At 41.2% G+C, this 15,266-nt stretch overlaps 1 long non-coding RNA gene across 2 annotated transcripts in view; it reads left to right on the plus strand.

The window, feature by feature from the left end:
* Window positions 1-15,266, plus strand: part of LOC116648333 — a 79,637-nt gene that overhangs the window by 17,011 nt on the left and 47,360 nt on the right. Inside the window, exon 4 of one of the 2 annotated variants that reach the window (XR_004302508.1) lies at window positions 3,499-3,670. This is a non-coding gene — a long non-coding RNA (uncharacterized LOC116648333). Of the gene's footprint in view, window positions 1-3,498; window positions 6,105-15,266 lie in introns of those variants that run through there. The other variant, XR_004302507.1, reaches the window with a different exon arrangement.

Consider the following 15,266-nt stretch of genomic DNA (forward strand, 5'->3'; position numbering starts at 1 on the left):
AGAGCTCTTTTCTGTCTGCTGCATGGGGTGCTGCTCAATTCATGAATCACTGAATAAAGCCAGAAGATCTTTGAAGTTCACTCAGTTGAATTTTTTTTTAACAGCATTAATGGATGAGCTCAAAAAGAGAACTGTTTTCCCTGAGATAATATTGACAGTATTTATAAAGTTTATTATTATAAAATATTATAATGTAAGTCTTCCTCTCTCTAGCCACCTCCATTCAGTTTCCAGAGGTAAAACTATTGTTTCTTATATATCCAGCCATTTGCTATTAGAATGCAAATGTGTATATCTACGTATATATCCATATGTGTGTGTACATATATAGATATACATACACACACACATACACACATGGGATCAGAGTAAACTAATTTTTCTTTACCTTATTTTTTTTAACCCATAAATGTATCTTAGGTATTTTTCCATGGGAACATGTATAGCCTCTTTCTTTTTAATGGTTCCATAGTGTTTCACTGTGTACGGTTGTACCATAATGATTTATTTAACCCATCCCCTTATGATGGCATTTAGATGTTTTTCCTGTTATACACCAGCTCAGGCCATGCTGCACTGGTCATACATACTGTGTATGAATTTATATGTAAGGCAGATCCCTAAAAGTGGAATTTCTGGGCTAAAGAATATTTTACTGTCAATAGATGTTGCCAAGTTGTTCTCTGAAAATGTTATACTAGCTTACGCTACCACCAGTGGTCCACAAGAATGTCTTATTTCCCTTCCCTCTGGCCAACACTGAGCATCCTCAATCTTCCTAATCTTTGCCTGTTTGAAAGATGAAAAATGGTATCCCACTGCTGGCTTTTATTTTGCTTTGTTTACAAGTGTCAATATGGGAAAGTCTTGGTGACTGATGAAACCATACACCAATAAGCAGGGTACGAGAACAGAATGTGTCAAGTTGGAACGACCAGTGTGAACCCTGAAAAGAAATCTTAATTGTGGCTGTCCTGAGCAGCCCCAGAAGCAGCCCTTCTACTCATCACCGCTGCTTCTTTTACACGCCTCTGGAGCCCATATTTTGATCGCTAACATCATTCTCTACTAAGAGGAAACCAAGGCTCCTGAGGATAGTTAATTTAATGTCCTGGAGCAGAAAACAATCAGGAGGCATCCAGAAATTCCTATTTTTCCTAGGAAGTCATGGTGTTCTCAAGATCTTTGGAGGCAATTCTAAAAAGCCAAAGAGGCCAATTTTAGGGGGTTCCCTATCACCAAGTTGAGCCAACTTGCAAAAAATTATAAAAATTATGATAAATTAGAACTCATTGAATTTTTAAAAGACCATGAGTTTATAATGATGTGCAAAAGGAAAATTTATACAACATATAAAAATGATAGTTGTAATACCTAAAAAGGTGAATAGATTCTATTTAGCTTTTGTTAATTTTAGTAAGTAGGATAATGTTTATTATGGAATATATAACTTATTAATAATTATAATATATCTATTTTTATTAAGTATATCTATTCATGAAGAAGTTAAGTTCCTGTTTCTATTTGTGTGGACAGAAAGAATGAACCAACGTTCATGAATTTTTTCCAACAGTTCTGAGGAAAAAAAAAACTGTATCAAGGAAGGGCTAATCAGCAAGTGGGATCTCCCTGGGGGCAGGAGGTAATAGCTGAATAGCATCTCTAGTCACACACAGTAACCATTTAAATGAGAGTCCAGTGGTGTGTTTGAAGATATGCTTCAAGATGAAAAATTGGACACATGTCCCCCTTAAAGAAAGCTAACTGCACACATTCATTTTCTCATCTTCCAGGTAATATAACATTTAGATGACCCTATAATTATAATGAAGTACTAATAAGACATACATAAATTTCCAATTATACTGACAGACTATGTCAATATATCATTATTAAAGGATAAAAATTAGGTGCAGCCTACAGAACACCTCAGTTCTAGTAAAAACACCAAGTTTTCTAAAATTTAAATCTATGCATATGAAATGTATTAAGGATAGTATGGTAAACTGAATAATGATTTCTGAAGATGTCCACGTCCTAATCCTGCAGAATCTGTGAATTTTACCTTGTGTGGCAAAAGGGATTTTGCAGATGGATTAAGAACCTTAAGATGGGAGATGATTCTGGATTATCTGGGTGGGCTGATGTCATCACGACACTCCTTGTAGGATGGTCAGAGGAGTAGTCCAAGTCAGGGGGAGGTGGTGGGATGTTGGAACAGAAGCTGGTGCACTGTGCTTTGAAGACAGAGGTAGGGGCTATAATCAAAGGAATACAGGAGGCCACCAGAAGCTGAAAAAAAGTCAAGGAAATGGATTCTCTTCTCAGCACCTCCAGAAAGAATCAGCCCTGACAACACCTTGATGTTAGCTCCGTGAAAGTGATTTCAGACTTCCAACTCTAGAACTATCAGAGAACAAATTTTTGTTATTTTAAACAACTAAGTCTGTGGTAATTTGTTACAGCCCTAATAAGAAACTAACAGATAGGTTTGGAAAAAATCCCATGATGGTGATTAGTGAAACTTTGTAATAAAAATCTGTGAGTGGTTCAAATGTGAATTATCTGCTCACAGGTCTCCTATTCTGATCCCAATTCAACCCCTCCTCCAAAAAAATTTCAATCCAGTCAGCAACCCAGGATTTGTCACTTTAGCTTGACCAAGATGGTATTCTTTTCCTCTTGGGTCATGTAAGATTAGTAGAACCCAAGCTGAGTAAGAAATAAGTAGATTGTTTGTGGACACAAGCATGGAGGAAGGCTGAATGAAGATACAAGGAGAAGACTGCCATCCACAAGCCAAAGAGAGTCCTCAGAAGAAACCAACACTGCTGACACCTTGATCTTGAACTTCCAGCCTCCAGATGAGTGAGAAAATAAATTTCTGTTGTTTAAGCAGCACAGAAAAAAAAGTACCCTGAGGAGCCCAAAGTACCCAGTCAATGGTACCTTTTTATGGCAATCCTGTTAAGCTAATATAAATATTTATCGAGGGGCACCTGGGTGGCTCAGTTGGTTAAGTGGCTGCCTTTGGCTCGGGTCATGATCCCAGAGTCCTGGGATCGAGCCCCACGTCTGGCTCCCTGCTCAGCGGAGAGCCTGTTTCTCCCTCTCCCTCTGCCTGCCACTCTGTCTACTTGTGCGCTCTCTCTAGCTCTCTGTCAAGTAAATAAATAAAATCTTTAAAAATAAATAAATAAATAAATATCGAAAATTAGCATTTATTAAATCATGAAACAATCAACTTTCTTCTAAATACCTCTATACTACTTATATAAGTAACAAATTAAAATGTAAGGATTTAAGAAATATTTTGTGTTGCAAACTTAACATTTTAAAACATTTAAAGTCACAAACACAATATATTAGTTTCCACTGTAAGAAGCAAAAAGAGAGTATGCAAAAATTACAAATTTGAAAACAAAACTATTTTCAAGAATGATTATGTCACAGAATTAATGTTTTTCTTATTATTGCTCATATTCCCATCCTTATTAGCTTCCCAGGATCCAAGTTTGATTCATCATGGCTCCCTTCCTCCACCATCACCGTGTGTGTGTTTGTGTGTTCCTCGCCATGTCTCCTCACAAGACTTTCAGGATCAAGCAATTCCTGGCTAAGAAACAAACACAGAATCATCCCATTCCCCAGTGGATTCAGATGAAAACAGGTAAGGTACAACTCCAAGAGGAGGGATTGGAGGAGACCCAAGCTGGGTCTGCAAGGGATCGATCACACATGAGATGACACACGTATTTATGCTGCGTGAAGATCCCCTGCTCACATCATATACTCTGTAAACTACATCACTACTACCTGAACAATAGTGCTTTATCAGCAAAGTGATTTTTCTCTGTTACATAATGCTTCTGCACCAGTAGGTTGGTTCAGTTATAAATCTGTGAGAACTTTTGTTTGAAAAAAAAATTTTTTTTTTTTACCCATCTTGGGTTCTAGTAATCCTATGAAATTCCATGCACATAAGGTCTTCTGAATCTATGCTTCATTTTTTGTTAACTTGTCATTCATTACTTTTATTTATTTATATTTTGGCTTTGTGTTAGAAGATATTTCCTTCATTATTCTTCCACATCATTTAATTTTTTCTGGTAGTGCTTTTTCCCCCAGGTTTTCTACTGAATTTTAAGTTTGAAACCATGTATTCAGTTTCAGGAATTACTTTGTGCTCTCTAATTCTATCTCCCTGAGAGTTCTCATTACATTGCAGAAGAGCTCTTCTGTCTGTTCTGTTATTTCTGTATCAGTGTGAGTCATCTGTTCTAGTCGTTTACTCAGTATCCTTTCTTCAAACTGTTATGTTCTCTTAAATGGGCATAAGTTCCTTTAACATCAGAACACTCAATGAAAAGTAACGTAGGGGTATTTTTCTCTCTTAGACTAGCAAATTGGTTTATAAGCTAAGAGCTCTCACGTGAGGTGTGCTAAGGATGGATATTCTGTTCTCAGGTTTCTCCAGAGCTTTCTCTCTTCCATGTCTCACTCCTTCCACTCTCTCACATCAATTCCTAGGATAACCTTCAAATAAAATGTCTGGTCGCAAGTCCTTGTTGAATGGTCTGCTTTAGGGTAAACTCAAACTAAGATACTTACCACATATTAAATTGGATTCTGAGCAAGAAGTAATGGGGGAACATTTTTGGTTAAAAACAGTCTTCTTCAGCTTTCCTGAAACCATCCTGTCAAGGCAGCTGATGGGTCCATGCAGAGATGAGTCCATTGTTACCCCCGATGGTCTTCATAGTGAAATGAGCTGGGCTGGAGCTGACTCTGTTCCATGGCCCCTGTAGTGTATGGTCATGTCATGTAATGCCTAAACTAGGAAGCTTTTAAAAGTCCTCTCATAATTTTTATCATCACCTTTAAAATTGCAAGTAAAGCCAGATGATGTATCATATTTGTTAAGTCTACCTCAAGCTGCACATCTGCTAAAGTGACTGATTTCAGTAACAGGTTTAGATGGGTGGAAAGATCAAGCATAGATACCGCTTGGACAATAAGAGTTAATTCCCTTAAAGGACACAGAAGGAAGTCAACACGATTAAAATACATGGGCAATTTTCCAAAACAAACCAAGATGTGCAGCTTCCTGGTCCCAAATGCCTCCGCAGAGGATGTATGCAGATGATAATACCTGTTTAGTGAGGGTCCTATCAGATGCCCTGGAAGCAAAGAAATCTCCTCAAGTATAGTCATACATACCTACATACAGACATACATACAATACTGGAATTTTCCTGCATGTAGCCCAGTCTAGGTATGCAAAGAGACACCCTTAACTGACTCAAGTGCACCTCATTAGTCGGGTGGTTAACATGTTGCAGAAAATGTAATTGCAAGGTACAGGGTCTTTAGGCATAAACAAAGCCCTCCTCCATCAGTCTCATGCTCTCTGGTCTAGTACAGCCTGAACCCAACCCTGAGGAAACACAGCAAGGCTGTTTCCCAACCCCTTCCCGGAGGCATTTGAGCAAGTAGTCAGGCCAACTGTGGGGCTTGGGTTGAATGGGTTTCCACAGCAGCCTGCATTTACCTTTGAAGCACTTACCATGAGTAGAAGTTAAGCTCCGTGAGGGCAGGCATTTTTATGTTTCGTGCATTGTTGTGTCCCTAGTGCCTAGAACAATGCCTGACACATGATAGAGCCTCAATAAATATTTGTCAATAAATAAATGAATGAATTAGAGATTACATATCCAATGCCTCTCTCCTTCGTAGGTCATAAGCTCCACAAAATGAGGGATCTTGTACCTGGGTCACTTCTGTCTCTAACACCGTACCTGCTTCATAAACGATGTTGTATAAATTTTGATAAGTTAGTGAATGTCTGCATGAATGACATTTGGTAAAATCATTCAGCTAAGATCGATGTAAATAATAATTACATATTCTTGTTTCAAGACATCCTTGAATATAAACCTCTTAGGCAAATAATCATTCAGTAATACGTCCTCTCAGCTTCTAGGACCAAACGTTTTGCTTATCTCAACAATACGCATTCAAAATACCCAATTCAGTCTCACCTTTCCAGAGAAAATTATTTTCTCTCTTGGATTATTCCAAAATATGTAGGAATATACGTTTCCTCTCTGCCTCTTTCTTTTATAAATTGGTGTTGACTTTTAAATTTTTATTGGTAGTTCGAAATTTATAATGAAAATGAAAATACCAATAAGGTCTTTGGCTCTAGTAATAAGAAGTATTATAGATAACTCAAAGAATAAAGCTTTTCTACATTACATCAAAATTCATCTCTTGGAATATGATACAACATGGTTGGTGGAGATGAAGGTAATTTATCAATTCATTTGGTCAGTGCATATTTCATGATCATAACTTTTCTAAAATTAAGCATGAATACGTAACAACTTGGAGTACCTTAATGCTGAGCCTTATCACTCGGGTGAGCCCCTTTTTATCAAACTGGAACTGTAAAAGTCCTTAACGTCATCTATCCTAAAGACATGACACATCAATGGCTCACTTTGTGTCATTTAATTTCATAATTCATCCTTTGTGAAAAATATTACCAAAAGTGTTTACCATAGAAGTGAGTGAAACTTAAAGAAAAAGAGAAATAATAAAGAGAAAGTACTCAGAGGATGGGAGCCACTGATTCAAAAAGAATAGAGGAAGGATTTATAGAAACATCTTATAGTGTTCAATCATTGAGTCTTGGTAAAAACTCATTCCGCATGTGTAAAGAAGTGGTTGAATGATTCACATAGAAATAGTCTGAGATATGAGCAAAGTTGGAAGTCACTCTGGAGGAAGACAGGCATTCCGGGGCAAGAGTATTACATCTCTAGATTGGAAGTGCCGTGGTGGTTTCATAGACAAAAGATAGAGTGTATTTCAACTGTTGTTGATGGCTTCCTCTGAAATAGATTGCGTTGATGATCCTAGGTTTTTAACCACAGATAAGAGAATTAGGGAAAACCTCCAGTGATTATGCAATTCACTCCCTTATCTCTCACTTCTGAGACATCCTGTAGACACACAGTGCATATATTATGAGTATACATTTCAAAAGAGAAGGATGCTACAACCCCTCTTAGTAACCTGTAGGTGTATCCAACCTTTCCCTTGTCTTCATTCTCATTTCCAGAGGATTATGCTTCTAGAACATCTTTTGGATTCCTGCCCACCTTCTCCTTCCATTGCCACGGACCTTGTCACACTTCACAGAAACTATTCAGGTGACTTCCTAAATGGTATCCCTGTACCTGGGTCTTCCTCTCTTCAATACATCTTCCATCCTCCTGCTATTTACATTTCTCAGTGAATAGCAAATCACATGACCCCCTACTCACAAGTATTTTACTGCACACCACTGCTTATATTTTTTAAAGTCCCAGAATGCTTCATTCAGCCTTTGATCTGACCCAACCACTCTTCCAGCTTCACTGAGTAACCAGTCCCCACTCCTCACCATTCTGAAACAGGCAGTATTCCTTCAACACATGGCACTTATGTTTTCAAGGCATTACCACTCCTTCCACCAGAAAGACTCCCTTACCAAACCCTTCCTCTCTTCTTTGCTTGCAGAAATCTGACTGTTCTATTACAGCATCTTAAATGTCATCTCCTGTGTGAAGCTTTCTCAGGTCCCCATCCTCAAAAGGAACTGTTATTCCTTCTTGACAGCGATGACTCTTAGTTTGACTTCTATTAGAGCACTTAGCAATGTGAATTTAAATGAGACAAAGACTCTCAAACTCTTGGTTTGATTAAGGAATGCAACAAAATCATAAGTTTATTACCTTTTTATATATGAAGGGAGAAGAAGGACATTATGAAGCTCTTCATGCTTAGTGAAGAACTCTTGCATGCATTTATCCTTCTCAGAAAAGAAAGATCAATTTAAACATTTTTTCCTCAAGCAAGAAATTATTACATAAGTCACCCACTCAGAATTACCAAATTCTAGCAATTAAAAGGTTCTTTTCACAGGATATAGCAATAGACTCAGAAGTCTAGGTGTCTTGAAAAGACTTTTCTGTTGGGGCGCCTGGGTGGCTCAGTTGGTGGGGTGCTCGACTCTTGAATTCAGCTCGGGTCTTGATCTTGAGGTTCTTTGTTTGTTTGTTTGTTTAAAGATTTTGTTTATTTATCCGACAGAGAGAGAGAGACACAGCGAGAGAGAGAACACAAGCAGGGGGAGTGGGAGAGGGAGAAGCAGGCCTCCCGCTGAGCGGGAAGCCCAATGCGGGGCTCGATCCCAGGACCCTGGGATCATGACCTGAGCTGAAGGCAGACGCCCAACGACTGAGCCACCCAGGCGCCCCTATCTTGAGGTTCTTAAGATCAAGCCCCACGTCAGGCTCTGTACTGGGCATGGAGCCTGCTTAAGATTCTCTCTCTCCCTCTCCCTCTATTCCCCCCTCCCCCAATTCATGCTCTCTCTCTCTCTAAAAAAAAAAAATGATTAAAAGACTTTTCTGTTAAACCAAAGAAGATTAGAATAAGATTATATAGTTTTTATACAAGTCTTTGCATTGGATAAGAGAATAAGAGCGACAATTTTGTGAATGGACTGAATTCTCTCCTTGATCAGAACTGGCTTTACAATATGGGATGATATGTGCTCTTCTGCAGATCTAAGGGAATATTTTCTTCTCTTTCTGAGATTCTTACCACAAAATACATTATCAAAGCTATTTGATTAGTTAGCGAATAGAGTGTGCTTGGGAATCTAAAACTTACAGCATGGCAAAGAAAAGAGCAGGATACATGTGTGACAAATGGAATATTAGGCAGATAATAGGTTGTTTCCACATCAGTCTGTTTCCTATGGAGTTAGAACTCCTTAAAGATTGGTCTTTAATATTGCATACCTTGTACTTCCATCCCCAGCATAAAGAGGCTGTTTGAGTATTTGAATATCTGACTGAAATGTACCCTTGTTTGCCAAAGGGAAAAGTATAATCATTCTATCTGTTATTCAGGTCTCCAATGCAATACATGATTTACAGAGAGTGGTTCAAAAGCTGATCCAAAGTGAGTATCTAGCACATTTTCCTAAGATTTACCATGAACCTCAGGGAACAGAACTCAAGAGACTTCATCCTAACTCTGTCAACATTTTCCTCTTAGTTGAGCAGGATTTATCATGTTCAAGAAGACTCTAGATTAAAGAGTAAAAAGCAGCCAATAAGTGTATTCGGAGTTCTTTAGTCCTTTGTCCACACTCCCCTTCTTTGGCAGCCATATATACCCACTGAGTTCAGGGGACTTGCTTCAGTCTGGAGCCTCCCAGTTTAGTCTTACCAGCCCAAGGTAGCATCCCAAACCTAAGCGCTCTCTCTCTCTCTTCTCTCTCTCTCTCTTTTTTTTTTTTCAGGGAGGGGGGTGGAGGGACAGAGGGAGAAGGAGAGAGAGAATCGTAAGGAGGCTCCAGGCCCAGTACCAGCCCAATGCGGGGCTCGATCCCATGACGCTGAGATCATGACCTGAGCTGAAATCAAGAGTCGGACGCCCAATGAACTGAGCCATCCAGGTCTCTCTCTTTTTATTTATTAGAACTTACTGATTCTTTCCAATTTTCCCGGGGTTCTGCCAGCTGACTGGTTAATGTGATAAATTGAGCAAATCCTGCTATTTATCTCAGGTAACATATGCATATATACAGAGGTCCATTAAATGATTAACATGGGACATATCAGGACCAATAGAGACATTTATGTTGGAAAAAAATTAAGCCGTCCTGGGATCCTTAAAATCTCAGCTTCTTGGTCTCCTCTTTAGTCTGGACTTGTTGGAAATTTGCCTCAACTCAAGGCCTGAAGAAGAAACATCTTTCTGTTTTCTTAAAATTTCTTTTTGTAGGCACTGGTAGCAGTGACAGAGTCCCTGTAATGTTTTTCATCAACTACACAGGTAGCTCTGCTAAACTCTCCCAGGTCAGGCTGTGGGGGGCCCAGTCACCATCAACACCTAGCGACCACACCCCGTCGGTCCGCAGACTTCAGCTCAAACTGAAATAATTGGCAGGTGACAAGCAGCAGAGTGAGTGAGTCCATCTGGAACTTTTCTATTTCTGCTGTAAGAACAACCCTGGAAAATAATGTGGCGGTACCGTGCAGTTAAAGGAGGGGCAGTTCGGTACTACACGTGGTTCTATCAGCTAGTCACGCATGAACAGTGTAGAAGGAGCCATGGTCTTTTAACTGTTGATTGAATCCTATCTCCCAAACCATACAAAGTCCACAGGGAGCTGCGGGGGGTACCTCATTCCTTCTCCCTGTCCTATAGCCCATCAAGGGACACAGCTCCATCAACCTCTTAAGGCCACGCGTTCCCAATGTGCCCTTCCTGTCATCCCTCCACTCTGTGTCATAGCCTTGGGTCCCTTTAAGCTGGTGATTTTCAATGTAAGCCATGCATGGATTCTCCTAATATACTAATACCTAGGCCCCACTCCCAGAGCATCCAACTCATTTGGTCTGGGATGAGGCCTGGGGCATACTTTTTATTTTTCCCTTTTTTTTTTTTTCCTTAAAATTACCCCAGGGCAGTGCACGGTCCCGCTGAGAACACCTGTCTCCTCGGCTCCTCTCAGCCAACATCCCACCTCTTTTCCAGCTAGCCTTGCCAGTCATTCGATTCCATCAGGCTCATCTCTAGGTGGAATGAGAGTCATTGGAAACTTGGAATGGATTTCTCACTTTGACTAGACAGGACTCCTCTTACCATTTCTTCTCCTTACTCTCATGCTGAAACAGCTCCTGTCTCTTCCACCACCTTGAATCATTTGACCAAATGTACCCCTTCATTACTCTTGCTCAGTGCATGTAGACAACGGCCTTTGAATTTGATCCTGCACTAACTTGACAAGCATATTTCTGGGCCAAGAAAATCTGCCTTCATTTAGTCCTTTGTGATTATCCTAGGGATTTCGAGAGGGTAACATTGACTTTTTACTCTGTAATTAAGAAGTTGGAGGGCCAGCACCAATACGAAGTTTGCTTGTTTATATGTTTATACATGCCTGAATTTTAATTACTATATTTGTAGGCTTTGGACTGGCCCTTAAAATAAGAGTTTAATTTGTAAATTCTTTTCTGGTGCTCTCCAGACGTCCCTGGTAAGTCTCCTGCAGCATCCCTTTGGAATATAAAAACCTGAGGAGTTTCTTCAGATATCATCTTACTTTGTTTTTGTTGTTATTGCTGATTAGTTCCTGGTCCTTTCATTTGCTGAATGTGACTTAAACTGAGCTGGGTTTTGTTTTAGCTCTGCCCTCCAAATCAAACCTGGGCTGATTTGTTGAAGTAGCATCCTCTTGGCTTAAGAATATAACTGCTAGGTGCAGGCTAGAAAAACAGAACACTGGTGTGCATTGTACCTGTCAAGGAGAGGCTCTTTTCCATTTGTTTTGTATCCTAAAGTAATATGCTACATTTCAGGCCAAAGCTTGAAATTAAAATAAAATAAAAGCCTTAGAGTTTTACATTTAGAATCCCACAACAACCGAGTCTGCTGGGGTAGATAGTGAAAGAAATCCTGTGGCTGCTACCTAGTCTCTCTGAGCCTCGGTTTCCTCATCTGTAAAATGGGGTAATGTTTGCTTTCTTGCAGGATTGCTGGGACAGTTAAATGAGATAAGAAATATTTGTAAAGTACTTGGCATTTAGTGGGATAAATAAATGGAAACTAATGTTATTTTTTATATCCAAAAATAACAATGTGTGAGTTCATAGCAAAAACTTGACAACATATGCGCCTATCCTGTACGTCAAAGGCATTTTTGCCTAGAAGCACAAAGCTCCAAAAGTAAGTCGAGTTCTAAAGCCCAAGCAGACACCCAGTCAGCTCCTCACCTCGAGCGCCGTGTTTCCTTTCCCTTCAGCCTGGAAGCTCTTACTCCAGCTGTTTGTGTGGCTGGCTTCTCTTGTAGTTCTCCACTTCCTGTCGCCTCCGGAGAGGGGCCTTTCCTGACCATCTTGGCTGAACTAGGCTCTCCCTTCCACTCGCCCCGGTGACAGTACCCAGCTGTTTCCTTCAGAGCTGTGGCTGCAGCCAGATCTGCTTTACCTTGGTGTTTACTAGTCAGCTACCAGTCCTTCCCACTGAGCTCCACAAGGTCAAGGGGCACGTCTGTCCTGTGCAGCACTGAAGACCCACTGCCTCATTCCTACCCGGTGGCCAATAAATACTTGTGGAAACAATGCGTTAGTAAACGTGGTTCTGAATGTCCCAGAAACAGGAGGAAAGCCAAACTTCTAAGAGTCATTCCAGGGCCCTTGACAGGGTCTTAACTCCTACTCCACCCACTGGATCCAGTCCCCTGGGGACCCACTGCGGACTTATTCTCTGGGTTCCTGCTGGCATGTGTCAGCGGATCCTGTGGCTCCTTTGCCAAATAGTCATCTCTTCCCTTAGCAAGTCCTGCACTCCCCCTTTTGAATCATACTACAGTTTGATCCTAGAACAGCCTGGTGGCCAGGAGACAAGTGGGGGCAAATTCTGAGCAGGGCCGGCATTGTTTTATAAGATACTCAGCTCATTTGAAGCTTCTACATAGTTTTCAAGCAAGGAGAAGTTCTTTTGTCTTCCAACAAGGGAGCGGTTCACCTCTGTAGGTCCGGAGTTCCGGGGAACCTTGGTGATTAAGGCGCTTGAGTGTCTAACAGGTGTCTGTACTCCAAGTCTCACGGTCCCACTCCGGGGTGACTGGATGCTGTTGAAGGGATTTGCCCAGGCTGAGAAGTCACCTTCCCTGAAGTTCTGCCACTCTTGATTAAAGTTCATGTCTGGTTTTCAGCTCCATCATCCCTCTGGTCACCAGCAATGAGGATCTCTTTAAAAGCTATCAATGAGGGACGCCTGGATGGCTCAGTTGGTTAAGTGTCTGCTTTCAGCTCAGATCATGATCCCAGGGTCCTGGGATCGAGCCCTACATCAGGCTCCCTGCTCAGCAGGGAGTCTGATTCTCCCCCTCCCTCTCCCTCTGCTTCTCCCCCTGCTTGTGCTCTCTCTGTTGCTCTCTCTTTCACTCTCAAATAAATAAAAAAAATAAAAGTAAAAGTTGCCAATGAGGCCCTTTGACCCTCACATGTGGGTTTCAGCTGGTTCATACTACCTCTGTTCCTGTCTTCTACACTGCTGAGTACTCCCAATTTCACAGTCTTTCAACTTACTCTTCCTCCAGTACTTTCCAATACTAGACACTATGTACAAGTTCATGCATTCCCTTTGACCTATATCCCATCTTGGTTCAGCACAGGGGAAGTGTTGGCCACATGCCAGAGACCAACTCCAGGGAAGAACCAGCTGGTGAATGAGCACACTGCAGGGCATCATCCTTACACTCAGATTACAGGACTACTGGTATCAACTGTCTTAGTTAGGCTTGGTAGAAATTCGACGGAGTTCCCAGGTACGGAGGGTAAATTAAACACATGCATCAAATTTTGGTCCCCCAAATCCAATGAAAATGACTGAATTTTTTAAAATTTATTTTTTATTTTTTTAGGGGGTAGAGGGGTGGAGAGAGAGAGAGAGAATCTTTTTTTTTTTAACTTTTTTATTGTTATGTTAATCACCATACATTACATCATTAGTTTTTGATGTAGTGTTCCATGATTCATTGTTTGTGCATAACACCCAGTGCTCCATGCAGAACGTGCCCTCTTTAATACCCATCACCGGGCTAACCCATCCCCCCACCCTCCTCCCCTCTAGAACCCTCAGTTTGTTTTTCAGAGTCCATCGGAGAGAGAGAATCTTAAGCAGGCTCCACGCCCAGTGCAGAGCCAGGCATGGTGCTCCATCTCACAACCCTGAGATCATGACCTGAGCCGAAAATAATGACTGAATTTTTAAAAGGCCTCTAAGATAGGAGAAATGGGGGGAAGAAATGACAAGAACAAAACTGGAAACTTGAAAGATGGTAGATGGACTGTAGAAGAGTTAGCAGGCCTCCCACAACCAAACTATTTTGCCAGAATCGGCAAATCCACGAGGCAACTTGTTTTATACTGAAAATCCTCATAGTCTCAGGAGTCGGCAGCCTCAGATCGTTCTGGAAATGAGGTGAAGAAGAGAGACTGAAAAAGGAAGATGCGTTGAAAGTTTATTGAAGAATCAGAACACCAGATCCCTTTAACCTCTGAGAAGCTATATTACTGCTCCTCTTTCATTGGAGGCATATTCTCAAGAGAGTAAAACTGGCTTCTGGCTGTGGGACCCCCAGCAGAGTCCAAGTTGGGGGGAGCTTATGGGAAACAGTGAGAAAATGTGCACGTGGAGCCATCTCTGCTCACCCATCCTATTCTCCCCGGCTTCGTGAGCTGGAAGCTGCCAGCTTACTCTCCAGGCAGAGGGCTGGAAGAATCTTTTTTTTTTTTTTTAAAGATTTTATTTATTTATTTGACAGACAGAGACAGTGAGGGAGGGAACACAAGCAGGGGGAGTGGGAGAGGGAGAAGCAGGCTTCCCGCGGAGCAGGGGGCCCGATGTGGGGCTTGATCCCAGGACCCTGAGATCATGACCTGAGCTGAAGGCAGACGCTTAACGACTGAGCCACCCAGGCGCCCCAGGGCTGGAAGAATCTTATCTGACCAGCCCAGGAGGCAAAAACTGAAAGCAGTGACATCAGAGGTTCCCTAACTGAACTGCCCAGCCAGATCTCCCTACAGTGATAGCTAGCAGCCTCGCCAAAACAAGAAATGAGACCCAGGAAATGGAAGACCAGGGGAGTGGAGAAAGCCAGCTCACAAGGAGGGTGAAGGCAATGTCCCAGGACAGCAGCTGTAGATCGGGCACGATGACCAACGCAGAAGCTGTCAGAAGAAAACAGAAGATATTTCATCGGGAGGATGAAATCAAGACATCTTAAGATTTAGAGAATTGGTTAAAAAAAAAAAATGGTGTTTAAATTAGTGATAAGTACTTGGAAAACTAAACCAATGATAAAACAAGAGGATTTGCTGCAGAGCGAGTAAAAAGCTATTCAGGAAAGAAAAATCAACCGTAGTTTCCTACCTGGCTCAGGTGTGAGAAGTTTTCACATAATCATGTTACTGTCGACATATTGATTGATATAATCTAAAGGAAATTTGCTGTGACCATATCATGAGGGGGTGAAAAAGTAAAGAAGGTATGGTAGGAGCAGTCATAGCTCATAGTGGGAAGTCAGTAGGTGATCTCCAAAACTGCAGATCCAGAAATATCAGTCAATGCATGTTCTTTGGAGATGTGGAAATAGATACCCACATGCCCAGTAAATGATATAAATGATTGTT

This window comes from Phoca vitulina, unplaced genomic scaffold (genome assembly GCF_004348235.1).
Source record: "Phoca vitulina isolate PV1807 unplaced genomic scaffold, GSC_HSeal_1.0 scaffold43, whole genome shotgun sequence".
NCBI classification, from domain to species: Eukaryota; Metazoa; Chordata; class Mammalia; order Carnivora; family Phocidae; genus Phoca; species Phoca vitulina.